The sequence below is a fragment of the Bufo gargarizans genome, chromosome 1, assembly GCF_014858855.1.
Source record: "Bufo gargarizans isolate SCDJY-AF-19 chromosome 1, ASM1485885v1, whole genome shotgun sequence".
In the NCBI taxonomy this organism is placed as follows: domain Eukaryota; kingdom Metazoa; phylum Chordata; class Amphibia; order Anura; family Bufonidae; genus Bufo; species Bufo gargarizans.
In genome coordinates, this window is record NC_058080.1 from 424,710,751 (window position 1) to 424,727,454 (window position 16,704).

Below are 16,704 nucleotides of genomic sequence, written 5' to 3' on the forward strand. Positions count from 1 at the left end.
ACAAGCAAGAAGCAGGGAGGGATCATGGGTTCAGATGGAAAAAAAATCTAGAATATTCACGAATACGGATATATAGCACTAAATTCTAAAACTTCGCGAATTCTCGAAGTAGCAATATTTACGATTAAAATTTGCGATTCGAATATTCTCCCCCAACACTATTCACCAGTAGATTGCCTAGTAAAATGGTCTATTGCAACTGCTATTGCACTTTGACAAGGCCCCTCAGCATAAATGTGATCATGCCCGGCCCCGACTTCTTCTAATGTCAATCAAACTGTAGAGGACTCGGCAGTTAACACAGGAAGAGGTCAGTAGACCCACAGAAGGGAGCAAAGGGAGATGAGGAAGCACAGAAACCAGCACACATTGTATTATTGAAAGGGAGCATGAAAAGGAGGGAAGGTGCTATGGGTATTGGAAAACTGTTATTGAAGAGGAGACAGAGTGAAACAGAGGAGGCATGCAAGAAGAACCAGAGAATATTTTAACCTCTTAACCCACCATGACTTAACCGTATGTAATTAGCGTTAACAGGTTGTATGGAGTGGGCTCACATGCTGAGCTTGCTCCATATGCGGCGGGTGCTGGCTCTATAATCACTGTGGCAATTATGGGGTAAGACAAGGGGGGGTCTCCCTCTGCCTTTTGAACACCCACAGCAAAATTGCGAGGCTATGATAAGTTGCTATAATAAGCTGGAGTCCTTCTGAAGTATCCCAGAGCTGCCATAGCGAGCTTTCTGAAAAGGCCTGACAGGCAGCAAATGAAATCATCAGAAGATTGCATTTTTAAGTCTCCTAAGGGAACTAAAAAGTATAGAATTTAAAAAAAAGTTCACAAAAGATAAAAAACACAAAAATATAAAATATTTAAATCACCTCTTCTTTTCTAATTTTACATATAAAAATAAATAAGCTATAAAAAAAATGAAACCTAATAGGTATTGTCATGTCCAAAAATGTCTGAAATATTAAAACGCCATGGTGAACACCATTTTGCCACCCCCAGTTGTATGTACCCCAAAATGGTGCCAATTAAAACTACAGCTCTCCTCACAAAAAACAAGCCCTCGCACAGCTGTGCTGATGTTAAACAAGTTATTGATGTCAGAATATGATGATGCAAAGATAAAATGTTTTATATATATATATATATATTTTTTTTTTTAAAAGAAGTAAAACATTATAGTAACTATATAAATTTGGTATCTGTGTAATAGTACTAACTTGTAGGGCACAGTGAACACTGTAAATATAAAACCTGAAAAATCATGGTACAATTGCACAACAAATGTTTCCCTTTTTCTAATACAAACCATGATAATTTAAATGATGCCATCAAAAAGACATTGTGTCCAACACAAAGCAAGTCCTCATGTAAATGGAAACCTTTTAAAACGCCTTGGCTCTTGGAAGATGGAGAAGAAAAAAATAAATAAAATGGAAATTGTCCATGCCCTTAAAGTGTAACTGCCATTCTATTTTTATTTGTGTAATGTATAGGGGATGCTGACCATTTTTGCAATGTACTGAAATTACTGAAATCATACATTTCTATTAAAAACCTAGCTCTAAAATGGCCCATTTTGAGCCTTAACAAAGCTAAAGCTGCAGGTGCAGTGGGGAGTGAGTGGGATTCCTTTACTGTTGGGTACAATATTCCCCAGTAAATTTTTCCCAAGATTTATTTCACTTCATTTAACCTCCTATCAGCATGAGCTGCAAGGACATGTAGCGGCTTCTAATTAGCAAATCTCCCTGCTGTCTGAACTCTGTTTGGGCTAAACTCGTAAGACTTTTTCCTGAAACCCTAGCATGGCTTTGGCTAAAATACTGGTGGGCTAACAAGGGATAGAAATAATCTTTAATGATTTAATATATAATCAAAATGTTTGATTTTTAAGAAAGAAGAAATATCATTGTCCTATAAGTGTAAATATTTATTCCGAGAATACAGAAGCATTGTATAAAGCAGTCTAGACACAGAAGTGTGTTAGATTATGTTTCTGTTTCAATAGGTTTCTTGGAATTTGTAAGAATGAAAAGGTCTAAAATGCCTTAGAGCAAAATATGTCACCATGATAGCAAATATATTACTGTGTTCAGAAATGGCTAATAAAACCCTTATTAGACTGTCATACCTGCTTACTTTTGTATTCTCCAAGACATTTATTTGATATGCCTCAGCCAATTACCAAATTCTTAGTGATAAGAAACAGCTCGCTAGGCTTAACAGTGTCAGAGAAGAATTGCAAAATTGTGGAAATTCATAGTTCTTGCCCTTAATAGTTAACTTACTGCTCTTTAAAATGAGTATCCTATGAAAACCAATTTTATCCTTTTGTACATTACTACTTGTCCTTGGTCTGCCTTTCAAAATGAAGCTGATATTTCAGAAATTTTCTCATGTTTTCTTTATATTTAGTTCTTAGCGTTTATTGCTTCTGTCGATTATTTTAGCTTCTTGCATTTTTATTAGTATGCAAACATAGTAAACAGTTGATAAAATTAGACATTTCTCACTGATAAAACATATTGCAAAGTTTCTTGTCATCGTACATACTAATTACCTTTTGTGACCCATCATCTTCTACAAGGCGCACCTTTATAGATTTTCATAGTATCAAAGTAACATTATGTGAAAAAATAAAATAAAATAATTTAATAAAGGGAATGTGTCAACAGAAAACGACCTGCTGTTTAAATCACTTTTTTATGTTTAACATAAAAAATTAATGATGTTATTTTTAATTTTCCATGTCACTTTATATTTAAACTAAAACCAAAAATCCAGTTTTTGAACTGTCCACTATGTCTAATAATCGGCACCACTTCTTGGTTTGTACATATTACTTTACTGCAGTTAACTCATTCTAATCATGCCTGTAATGATATCACCTCTGTGTATTGTAATGCCGTGGGCTCCTATGACCAGTTTTAAACTGGGACTCCGATCGGAACTCCGCTGCCACCAATGATCGGGGGGGGGGGGGGGAGATGGGAGGCCGCACATTGGCCACCAATGTTGTTAATGCTATAGAGGGAGGGGGGGCCGATGGGGGGCGCACACTGTGCCACCAACGAATTATTACAATAGAGGGAGAAAGGGGGGGCGGGTGGGCGGGGGGGCGCACACTGTGCCACCAACGAATTATTACAATAGAGGGAGGAAGGGGGGGGGGCGCACACTGTGCCACCAACTAATTATTACAATAGAGGGAGGAAGGGGGGGCGGGGCCACACTGTGCCACCAACAAATTATTACAATAGAGGGAGGAAGGGGGGGGGGGCGCACACATTGCCACCAACCTATTATTACTACAATAGAGGGAGGGAGGGGGGGGCCGCACTGGCTACCAATGATATTCAAACTGGGGAGGGGGGGGGTCTGCCCCCTGCTGCCTGGCAGCCCTGATCTCTTACAGGGGGATATGATAGTACAATTAACCCCTTCAGGTGCGGCACCTGAGGGGTTAATTGTGCTGATCATGGCCCCCTGTAAGAGATCGGGTGCTGCCAGGCAGCAGGGGGCAGTCATGTACACAGTTTGTAGTATATACTAACTAGAAGCGTTCCCATCACCATGGGAACGCCTCTGTGTTAGAATATACTGTCGGTAATGAGTTTTCACGATCTAACTCATATCCGACAGTATATTCTAACATAGAGGCGTTCCCATGGTGATGGGGACGCTTCAAGTTAAAATATACCATCGGATTGGAGAAAACTCCGATCCGATGGTATAAAAGGGACTCCAGACTTTACATTGAAAGTCAATGGGGACGGATCCGTTTGAAATGGCACCATATTGTGTCAACGTCAAACGGATCTGTCCCCATTGACTTGCATTGTAATTCAGGACGGATCCGTTTGGCTCCGCACGGCCAGGCGGACACCAAAACGACTTTTTTTTCATGTCCGTGGATCCTCCAAAAATCAAGGAAGACCCACGGACAAAAAAACTGTCACGGATCACGGACCTACGGACCCCGTTTTTGCGGACCGTGAAAAAATACTTTCGTGTGCATGAGGCCTTATAATCATATGGGCGTCAACAACTTTCATCTAACCTTACTTAAAGACGCAGCCTCCCCCTATCCATACTCCTTCTTGCTAATATACTTCAAAAATACAATTCATCCTAAAATGTTATATGCAAAATATTTTCTTTAAAAGATGTTCCTCTAACATATATTCCATACTCCAATATGCCATATCTATAAAAAATATCATTTATTTGGATAATGTTCACATTTCGAAGAAAACGCTTCCATATACAGCTCATATTGATGCAAATAGTCTATATATTTCCAGATCTTATTTACAGCTTATATTTATTTATTACACCCTGTTCACATTCATAGATGAGGGTATCTAAAAAAATCAATATATTAATTTCCGTTTTTAACTAAACAGGTTTTTATATCAAACTCTATATATTAAATAATTTTGGTTGTAATGTTTTTTTATTTTTATAAATCCCCTCCATTTTGTCTGTATTTTCCCAAACCTACAAATTTCAAACCTTGAGGAACTTTATTATGCCCCTTTTTGAGATGTGCAGACATCCGATCATTATTATTTTCCCTTATAACATGGTTATAAGGGAAAACAATAGCATTCCTAATACAGAATGCTTAGTAAAATAGGGATGGAAAGGTTAAAAAATAAAATAAAAAATTGACTCCCCTCATCCACTTGTTCGCGAAGCCCGGCTTCTCTTCTGTCTTCAGCTTTGAAAAAAAGGACCTGTAGTGATGTCACTGCGCTCATCACATGGTCCGTCACATGATCCATCACCATGATGGATCATGTGACGGACCATGTGATGAGCGCAGTAACTTTACCACAGGTCCTTTTCCTCAAAGAAGAAGACAGAAGAGAAGCCGGCTGTGCGAACAAGTGGATGATGAGGTGAGTTAAATAAAAAATAAAAAATTCAACCCCTTCATCACTATTTTACTAAGCATTCTGTATTAAGAATGCTATTTTCCCTTATAAGGGTTATAAGGGAAAATAATAGCATTCTTAATACAGAATGCTTAGTAAAATAGGGATGGAAAGGTTAAAAAAATAAAATAAAAAATTATATATCATAATAATGCCAGTTGGAGAGACATTGAAATCTTCACTTTACATATTTTGTTGGCTAAACTAAAGATCTCAGTCCACCACTGCTGTATAGTTGGGCAAAGCCACCAGATATGATAAAATGTTCCCCTTTGATCTCTACACCTCCAGCATGTGTCCGACCCATTCAAACTATACATACAGTTGATGTCTGGGGTCCTATACCAATGGGTTAATACCTTGCAGCCGTTCTCTTGGGTTCGGACACATCTGGACGACCTATGGGGTAGCAGTAGAAGTTGTGAAACCTCGTCTTGAGAAAAAACAACACTCAGATCTTTCTCCCAGTGCACTATAAAAGCCAGTTTGGCCATATTTATCAGCTTGGTATAGATATCAGCTTGGTATGTCTAGAGTGATCCACTAGTAGGCTTTCAAACCACTTTAGTGGGCGTAGAAGGGCCTTCAAAGGAATGTTTTTAGTAATGAAGGAGCGGACAAAAGTAAGCAGATGTGGGAAGGGTTTACAATCTGGAAAAATATGTAGAATTTCCCCATTGCTTAATACTGAACCCTCATCTCCATATAAGGAGAGAATCTTGATTGTGGAGTTCTTGACAGAGAGGTAGACAATCTCTTAAAACAGGAGAGGCATGCACCATTATATCTTTAATCTGAAGCAGAGGCGAAAGGGAGGGGAACAGCATATTGCGAGGATTGAAACCAGTTCCACGTCGACAGTGTCGACTTTACAGTAGAGTTGAGAGGTTTATTCAAGGTAGGGAACTTTCTTTGTCCCACTAAGAGGCCTGAGAGGCACGAACCCATATCATTCTGCTCCATGAAAACCCAAGGTTTGTTTAACGGACTTGTTAACCATTCTACTACTCTTGATAATATTACTGCTTTCCCATACAGCTCAGGGTCCGGCAAGCCTATCCCTCCTTTAGCCTTAGGTTTGCAGAGAACAGAACGAGTGAGTCGAGCCCACTTCCCAACCCAAACAAATGAGTTGATTTCACGTTTAATTTTCACATAGTATGTTTTAGGGACTGGAATGGGCAAAACCTGTTGTAGGTAGGTCAATCTGGGCAAAACTAGGGAGGTGACAATATTTTTTCTACCAAACCACGAAAGCGAGGGGTTCTTTAACAACAACAGTTGGTCTGATTGATTTTAAAAAGGGAGTATAATTCATATGAAAATAATGAGGTGGGATCTGGCCCAATCTTAACTCCTAGATAAGTAATATAGGGGGTGTCCCAGTTGAAAGGGGAACTAGCCTTCAATAAATTCCTAATTGGGGAAGGGAGGTCTATGCTTAGTACGTGGGACTTGCTCATATTGATCTTAAAATTAGAATAGAGGCTAAACTGTTCTAATGTTCGGTATATCAGGGGGAGGACTTTAGTTGGGTTAGTGTTCATTATTAGTAGGTCGTCTGAAAACGCCGCCACTTTATGTTCTTGATGGCCAATTTTAATGCCTTCAATCCCTTCCTCTCTTCTGAGCGACTGCAATAATGTTTCCATGACCAACACAAAAATTAGTGGGGAAAGAGGGCATCCCTGTCTGGTGCCATTACAGATGACGAAGGTCGGAGACAGGGTGTCATTAATGATAATGGCAGCTGATGCATGAGTGTATAATGATAGAATTGCTTTAATATATGGGTCTGGGAATTTGAAAGCTCGAAGAACCTCTTCCATATATTCCCAGCTGACTCTATTGAACGCCTTTTCGGCGTCCGTGCTAAGGAGGACCAGAGGACGACCATGCCTCTTAGCATAGTATAACTTAGTAGTCCGGACCAGGGCTTTTCCCATTTGGCAATTGCTTGATTGCAGCCATGACCTCATCTAGTGTGAAAGTGGCTTGGAGAATATGAGATTGACTTTCAGACAGCATTGGCAATGAAAGTGATTCTAGAAAGGCCGTGAGTGATTTTTTTGGGGGTGGAGGGGGAGGGTTATTATTATGCTTCTCCGAACCACTTATGTTGTATAGGGAATAATATAAATTTTGGAACTGTGTGGCTATTTCAGGGGTAGTAAATACTTCTCCTTTATCTGGGGTTTTAATCTTATAAATATAGTTATGAGTTTTCCTTTGTTTCAAGCGTTGCATTATAAATTTCGACGCTTTATCCCCGTGCGCATAATATTTGAACTGCGCATGAAGATAAAAATTCACTGAGGACGTGTTGAGGATGTTTTTCAAATTAGCCCTCATTTCCGTAAGTTCATCAAGGTGTAACTGTGATAAGGATCCTTTATGCAAAATCTCCAAGCGTTGGATTTGGGACAAAAGGGCTTCAACTTTTTCCTTTCTATTTTAATTCTTGCCCCCAAGTTAATAAATTGGCCTCTCATGTATGCCTTATAGGGAAGTTTCTGGGAGAGAGTTAATAGAGAAAAACTCTTCTAGCAATGGCCGAATATTTTTTAAATTGTCCTCAGTTGTTATGAGTTGTTCATTTAGACGCCACCTAAATACTCAGGGTGTTAACGATGGGGCCAGAATATTTAGGAATATAGGCGCAAGGTCTGAGAGGATCATGTTGCCTATGTATGCCCGGGTACATAGACCAAGATGTTCTTTGGATACTAACAAGTAGTCCAGTCGGTGATAAGAATGATGGGGTGAGAAAAAGAAGGTGTAGTCCCGTCCGGAGGGATTAAAAATACGCCAAACATCTAGCAAGGCACATTTTTTTCTTGAGATGCTTGAGGGCCCTAAAAGAAATTGTGGACTTAGAAGTCGAATCTAATAATGGTTCAATTGCAATATTCAAATCTCCTCCGAACAGTACCACACCATCCTTGTACGAGTCCAACAGAGAGAGCACACCCACCAACCAAGATACCTGCTTAACATTAGGAGCGTATATATTAGCAAAAGTATAATATTGGTTAGCAATAGTTCCTTTTAAAAGGATGCATCTACCCTCTACGTCCTGAATGTGTGAGACATAAGTGAGGTGGTACACATGCGCTATTTAGTGCTGTCTCCTGCAGGAACGCAGGGATGAGATCATAGCATTAGCAGTGGATGTGCGATTCATTTCTTCTTTTCTCTCCTTATTTAATACATAGAATTCTGTCCCTGGATCTGCACTCCTTCCACTAGCCAGGTGATTTTAATTAGCCTAGTATTCAGTAGTAGGGGTTAAATTAGCCTATCATGCTCTCAGTTGGAGTTCCTGTGAGCTTCAGAGCAGGTGAGCTTTGACAACTGTTCACATGGTGCGGTGCTGCATGGGGGCCACTGTGCTGTTTTTCTGTCTGGTTGGTGGGGCCCAGAGCTAGGTATGGCATGGTCAAGCAGCAGGGGTGCTGTTTGGCCACTTAGTCCCACCGCCGGCCGGGATGGCGCCACAGCGCTGGTGGTCGCCGTGTAGCGCCGCGCCAATTTTAGGTTAGGACCCACTCATAGAGGCAACCTTGACATGGTGAGTGGGATTATTGCCTTTTGATCAAAATGTACACAAATGCCTCATTTAGCATGTAGCTTGGAGGTGGTACACATGCGCTATTTAGTGCTGTCTCCTGCAGGAACGCAGGGATGAAATCATAGCATTAGCAGTGGATGTGCGATTCATTTCTTCTTTTCTCTCCTTATTTAATAAGTGAAAGGGAGTCCTCTCCTGAACCCAATGCTCACACCTCTAGATGCTGCCGAGTTGGAGCCACAATGATACAAATGTGGGAATAAAGACCTGGAAAAGTTGGGGTATTTATTAAATTTAAAATGTGTCTCCTGTAGCATCAGGACCGAGCAATTTTCCTTTTTCATTTGTGTAAATATTTGGCTACGCTTAGCAGGGGCGTGAAACCCTTTGACATTAAACGAAGCTACACATAGGTCAGCCATTTGTCAAAAGGATGTCTAACCGATGTGTGCTTGGTAAAATCTTGTGTGGGTGCAAAATGAGGGTACTTAGCCTTTCTTGGCGGAGCATCTGGGTTCCAAAAACGTCCCCCTCTTCTACGGGATTGTATCCTAGACAATTGAGAATGCCTGTCATCATAACAAAGAAAATAGAACATAAATGAAAAACGTGGTAACGTTTGGTTGTAAACAATTAGAAGATTAGAGCAATTATGCTCCAATGGAAGAGTAGGGGGGGAATAGTACACAACATATTGTGACACAACGTGTTACCCTCATATGGAACTACAATTTGGAGCCCTGATAGGTACAAAACAGGTGGAGAGAAAAAGCATTATATTGGTGAAACATAGGACATATATGAGACTAGAGATATAATGTCCTAACTTGAAATGCTTATTTAGACCCTGAACTTGAGGTCTCTTATATATATATATATACTATAACTGGACCCTGACGTAAGACACGAGATCTTAAATCTTCCATGAGGGGAAGGTGTCTTGGCGTGGAGGAGTTACGACCTCTTCTTGACCTTTGAGGCTTGGCTTGGCGAGGAGTCTCCCACGGGACAACTGTAGGAAGGTTGGTTGATAAAAGGGTTCCTTGAATAACGTCCCAATTTTCAATGTGGAGATGGTCAATTTGCAGGATATCAAAAGCTTTAGTCAGGTCTTGAAATGTGGATATGGAAAATCTCTGACCGTTAAATACAAAGGACAGACCAAAAGGAAAAAGCCACTTATACATTACTTTGTTGTTGCGTAACCATTCAGTTAGTGGTTTCAAGGCCCTCCTTTTCTTTAAGGTGGTTTGTGCTAAGACCTGATATATAGAAAACGGACAGTCACCCACAGTCACTTGTGGGGCATTTCTAGCTCTGTTCAATATAGCGTCCTTGACAGGATAGTGGAGGAATCTACAGATCACATCCCTTGGTGGTTCTGTAGGTTGAGGTTTAGGCCGCAGTGCCCTTTGCGCTCTCTCAATAATGATCTCATGAGAGGAGTCTGGTCCCAGCAGCTGCATGCATATATTCGTAACTGCTTCATGTATATCATCTGTGCCCACAGACTCTGGAATGCCTCTGAACCGCAAATTATTGCGTCTTCCCCTATTCTCCTGGTCTTCCAGGAGTGTGTACAGGGAATTCAAGTGCTTTTGGTGCAGGGACAGAGCGGAGGAGGTTTCATTTTGATGCGATTTAATCGCAGATTGTGTGTCCTCTAACACCTCCACCCTCCTCCCAATGTGGCGCATGTCTTCCTTAATGGAGGCAAGGTCCGTTCTCAGGGGATCCAGCGCTTCACTCAGGGCTTCTTTCAGGAACGATCTTGATATAGGCAAGGTATCGGCCCCAGGGGAGATCTCCCTTACCTTCTCTGAGGCAGCTGCAGCTTTCACACTGTTCCCCGCCGCTCTCGGCGTTCCGGGCACCATCTTGAAATCCTTAGCCACATGTGCCTGTGCGGCTTTCTTTATTAATTTATCCATAGATTCTGTAGAGATCGCTTCTTTAAAGTGTCCCTGTGTGTCCACGGGTAATGGACCACCTATTTTGACCATTCTTGGTCCGAAATGCTAGAGAAATAAGGCTGTGAGGGCTCCTTACACAGCAGAGCTGCACTTCAGGCTGCCATCTAGCTCCGGTGCAGGCTCCGCCCCTCCAGACCCATACATTTTTAATGGGGCCGGAATGTGCTTTCCGCATACGCATTTGTGGATCCACACTTCCGCATCTGTGCTTCCATTTCCGCAAAAAAATAGAACATGTCCTATTCTTGTCCGCAATTGCAGACAAGATTAGGCATTTTCTATTATAGTGCCGGCGATGTGTGTTCCACAAATTGCGGAATGCACATTGCCGGTGTCCGTGTTTTGCAGATCCGCAAAAAACTTACGGACGTGTGAATGGACCCTCATAGTAACATTATTAAAGGTTACGTTTTATCTTTATGTATATTCTAATAGATTGCCTTCCTTGTACAATGTTATAATATACTTTCTATGTTAGACAGTATATTATAGTGCATTTGTATTGTGCGGCAGTTGTGTGCGGTTCTGCTGCGATACTGCAGGTATATAGAGGGACAAGCGTTATTGGAACAAATAATCTCTACTGGTGTGATATACCAGTCGTCCCCCCAAAAAACTGATTGAAGCTGGGTGTTATATACCAGTATACTTTCTTTATAGTGCATTTCGGTACTGTATAGTGCATTTGCGCATGCGCGTAAATTATATTGCCGATTTTTTGCATCGAAAATAATGAATGGAGATCACAAATTCAAATAATACATCTGTTATGTCACTGTCCATGTTGTGGGACTATTTGTGCACTTCTAGTAATTATTTATTGAATGCAAATATGAGCTGAAGGTTTTTCAGGTTCGCGGCCATTAAAATGAAAGGGACCCGCCGCGAACTTGCGGTTCGCGAACATTTGATCGTGTTTGCGCACCATCCTGGCAGATGTTCGTCCATCACTACTGCTCATACAGAATTATTATATCATGTGACAATTAGTGTTGATCATGCATGCTCGGTCAAACACCTGAGTCTCCTCCCCGCACGTTTCTTGGCTGCTATGCAGTACTGCCCTCACTGTAATGCCATAGCCATGTTGGTTACTGGCATTACAGTGATTGGCTGGCCGAAATATGTCATCGGGTGCTATATTTCACCCAATGACGTGTGTTCGGCTCAGTCTTAGGCCGAATGCACACGGCCATGTTTCGAGAGCGGTCAGATAACACGGCCTGGCATCCTGTTGAGAGCAGGAGTGCACGGCGTCATTGGTTGCTATGAAGCCGTGTGCTTCATGCTGCCGTTAGACTACAGTAATACACTCGTATAGTGTATTACTGTAGTCTAGCGGTGGCATGAAGCGCACGGCGTCATAGCAACCATTGACGCTGTGCGCTCCTGCTCTCAACAGGATGCCAGGCCATATTACCACGGACCGCTCTCTGCCGCAGAACACGGCCATGTGCATTCGGCCTTAGTCAGGGAAAGCTGAGCATAGGAAGGGACAGACAGTGTAGGGAGTGTTATTGGAAGATTTTTATTTGAAAAAAAATTCTGAGACCCATCCTGCGCTAAATAGCGTCTAATAGGCCGCTGCGGACAGTTGAATTATTCGCGCCACATCGCTTCTGACAGTGACCTTACCAGGGCCACATCTGCAGTGTAAAGTGGTACCTCTCCTGTATAACGTCTCCTCATCCCAAATACCTGTGGCATTCTTGGCAAATGCTTTCCTTTGGTTAGTCTTGCGCCGGTCCAAGAATTTCACCTCTAGCGACGCAATACGGATGCCCCTCTTAATCATGGCTCCAGTTCCGAAAGCCATATTCCATTATTCCTAGCTGAAGTATTCAGGCTGCCCGGCCTGCTTTGAACACTGTACATTTTTTAAATGGTCAGCTCAGCAGCAGGCCCTCATCTACAATCTTTTACAGGGTCAGCTCACCTCTAGGCCCTCGCATATAATGTTTTAGAGGGTCAGCTCACCTGCAGGCCCTCACCTAATTATACCTAATAGGTAATTTGCGTGCATGCTGCCTTGCTTGGAAGTGGTAGCTTTTTCCCAGGCCACCTCTAATTCCCCGTTACCCGTGGTCACCGTGGTTGGCGCTGAAAATAACATCGAAAGTTGATAGGGCAGACATCAGAATGTGGATGTGCAATCAGGCCCAGGTTATTTAGAGTCACCAAAGCGGCAGCAGGCCCTTGCCCCTTAATGTTTTAGATGGTCAGATCAGCAAGCCCTTGTTCCAAATGCTTTTGAGGGTCACCAGCAGGCCATCAATAATTTTTTAAGGCTGTATACGATGCCCTCCTTTATGTGTAACAAAGGGTGTATTGGAGTGCCGATTCCTTGTAATTTTTAGGCAGCCCTTTCATTTAGTGCATAGGCTTTATGAGTGTAGTAGTCCCACTACCTGAACAATTGTACCACAATGTGAATGAGGCCCTCCTTTATGTGATGTACAGGTTGTATCAGAGTGCCTCTTCCTTGTAATTTTTGGCAGCACTTGCACTTTAAGTAAATATACAGGAAATAATGTTTCCTAACAATTTTTCCTCTAAATTCTATTTTATCTTTGGTTTTGTGCGTATTATTGTCAGTCTGTAAAAGTTGCATACTACACGTTCAACATTTCTCCCAGCAGCGACCTGGAAGTCCAAGATGCATCCAGACATCCTCCCCATGCTGTCACCGAACCATTTCGGTGGTGTTTTCATCAATTTCTGTCCTTTTCCTATGAACCAGGCACCCTCCCCTCTTCAGAGCTCAGGTTCTCCCATTGACTTCTATTATACTCGGATGCTCGGTAGAGCACCCTAGCATCCCGATATGTTCAGCCCGAGCACTATGGTGCTCGATCAACACCAATGACAATGCATTACTTCTGTCAATAGTATGAACAGGGTCTATAAGCTTCATCTAAATGATAATAAAGTGGTGGGGACCTCCACAGAATGGATCAAAGGAATGATAAACAGTCTGATACTCGATCCACCACCTACAAAAAGCAAAAAATTCCATATCAACATTTGAACCCTTTGGAACAAAGGTTTCAAATTCATAAATCAACCTCAAACTCAGCTCTTGACATCTTGGCAATATTATCTCCTCTCAGCCTGGACTAGAACTAGGATTAATATACCATATTATTGTTGAAGATTAATGATTGTGAATGATGTGATTAAAATTGGAATGATTCACATTAATAAGAAATGTTATTGTATAGCATTAGCTGCAGCAGCACTCACAGCAATGGCTTTCAGACTGTCTCTGCCTACCTATATAACACAATGACACAAAGGCCACATTTGTATTGTGATCTCCAACAGTGTGTTCAGGTGGATAAACAGACTTCCTGAGTTCACTGTATCCAGTGTAGCAGAATGCCACCATGCACAGCTGGATTCACTATAATAGGATCCAGCTGCTTTCCGGCATGTCTTTTAGTTAGACAGAAATGCATATAAAATTTTTGGTCAGGCCGAAAGCCAGGATATATGCCAGATACAGTGAACTCCGGCAGTCTGTTCCTCCACCTGAATAGATGTGAACCCAGTCTACTCTCTGTGAATCACACTCACTGACAATACACTATATAGCATGAATTTAACTCATCAGTGACTAACATTAACAACAAATTTGATTAGTGTAGAATCAATTTGCTCATCTCTACTATTCATACTGTACATATTTCAGTATATACTTTTAAATGTATATGATCCAACACTTTCAATTTTTGGCTTTGACTCAAAAAATGGCATCAAAATAGTCTCCACAAAAAATTGTGTGTGGCATGGTGCCACCATAAGGCCTTATTCACATGTCTGCAGGGGTGGGATTCAAATTTTTAACAGTTTCCTACTTAATGGCGGACATGCGTCGTCACGACACGTTTACATATACATACACCATATATATATTGTGAACTGTTACGCCTTCCTGCGGGGTTGTTTTGGGCCGAAACAGGTACACTGACACCTTTGTAGCTTGTGCGTCACACTGTTGCTAGTTTATTTTGCAAGTTGCTCAAATTAACAAACAAAACCAAAAACAACAATAGCCGTCTGGCTCCTGCCTATCTCACTCGGCAGCCCTAGCTAAACTCATAACACAAACACAAAGAGCATTTTCAAGGGGAAAACAGAGCAACTTACAGTTCAGTAGTTAGGTGGAGAAGCCAACCGCTCTCTGAGCTCCTGGGCTTGCAGCTTCTCAAAAAGACTGCCAGAGAGAGAGCTCCTGGGTCAGGGCTGCTGACTTAATTAGTACATCTGTGTGAGCAGTCCCCCAGGGAGGTAAAACCCGGACTGGCTCTGGGTGGTCAGGGAACCCACCCAACTCTTCCCTGACCGGCTCCAGGACCCTAAAGTGGTTTTCCTTCTCCCAGAAAGCTTCTGGACACAAGGAAAACCAAACCTTCCTGGAGCCTTTTAACACATGAAGTGCTGGAAACTTGGTGCAATGTACACACCATCCAGCACTTTCTCTGCAAAACATTGTGACACCCTGTCACATACCCCCTCCCTCTGTTCGAACCCGTGGGTACGGACACTTTCCGAGAACATACAATGAGTTCGGGAGAGAGCGTCAGCATTGGCCTGCAGCTTTCCTGCTCTGTGCTCCACTGAGAAATTATAGTCCTGTAGTGACAGGAACCAGCGGGTCACCCTTGCATTATGGTCTTTGGCCCGTGACATCCAGGTAAGAGGGGAGTGATCTGTCACTAACTGAAATTGACGGCCGAGCAGATAGTATCGCAGAGTCTCTAAAGCCCACTTGATGGCCAAACACTCGCGCTCCACAATACTATAGTTTTTCTCAGCTGGGGTTAGCTTCCTACTCAAATATATCACTGGGTGTTCTTCTCCATGCACCAACTGTGACAACACGGCCCCTAGGCCCACATTGGAAGCATCTGTTTGAACAATAAACTTTTTTTTGAAATCAGGAGCGATCAAAACTGGCCTACTGCATAACACCTCCTTGAGTTTACAGAACGCAACCTCAGCATCTTTGTTCCAAGAAATTCCCCCTGAGCTTTTGCCCTTGATTAGGTCCGTAAGCGGAGCAGCTATGGTGGCAAAATCTGGAATAAACCTTTGGTAATACCCTACCATGCCCAGAAACGTCCTCACCTGTTTTTTTGTGCAAGGTTGAGGCCACTCCTTAATTGCCTGTACCTTTTGAGCCTGAGGCTTGATGAGGCCTTTACCAATAATGTACCCTAGGTATCGTGCCTCTTCAAGGCCCAGGGCACATTTCTTGGGATTGGCCGTCAGACCAGCCTGCCGAATTGAGTTTACCACCGCTTGGACCTTGGGAAGATGACTTTCCCAATCCGAGCTGAATATCACCACGTCGTCAAGGTAGGCCGACGCGAAGTGCCGGTGTGGCCTAAGGACTTCATCCATCAACCTCTGAAAGGTGGCAGGGGCCCCATGAAGCCCAAACGGCATTCTCACATACTGGAATAGGCCCTGAGGAGTAGAAAATGCTGTCTTTTCCCTAGCCGTTGAAGTAAGTGGAATCTGCCAATAACCTCTGGTTAGATCCAGGGTGGTAATGTACCTGGCTGGACCTAACCTTTCTATCAACTCATCCACCCGTGGCATGGGATAAGCGTCAAACTTTGAGATATCGTTTAATTTGCGAAAGTCGTTGCAAAACCGCCAGGACCCATCCGGTTTTGGTACCAACACCACAGGGCTAGACCAATCACTATGGGACGGCTCAATAACACCTAGCTCCAACATTCTCTGGATCTCCCCGGCTACTGTCTGTCTGCGAGCTTCAGGAATGCGATATGGCTTCAAGCGAACCCGAGCTTGTGGATCTGTAACAACATCATGCTTAATTACATGAGTGCAACCTGGCCACTCTGAAAACACATCAGCATTCCTAAGGAGGAATTCCTTTACCTCTTGGGCTTGTGCCCTTGACAAAGTCTCCGAGACCTTCACCTCAGTAACTTCCCTCTGAAGTGTAGGGCTGAGAGGCTCAGCCGCCATAGAAACTAACGGTTCCTTCCAGGCCTTTATTAAATTGACATGATAAATTTGCATTTTTTTCCGTTTGTCAGGTTGGTGGACTTTATAATTCACCTCCCCTATCTTCTCTACAACCTCATAGGGCCCTTGCCATTTTGCTAGGAATTTGCTTTCGACGGTGGGAACCAGAACCAGGACCCGGTCACCCGGCTGAAAAACCCTGAGT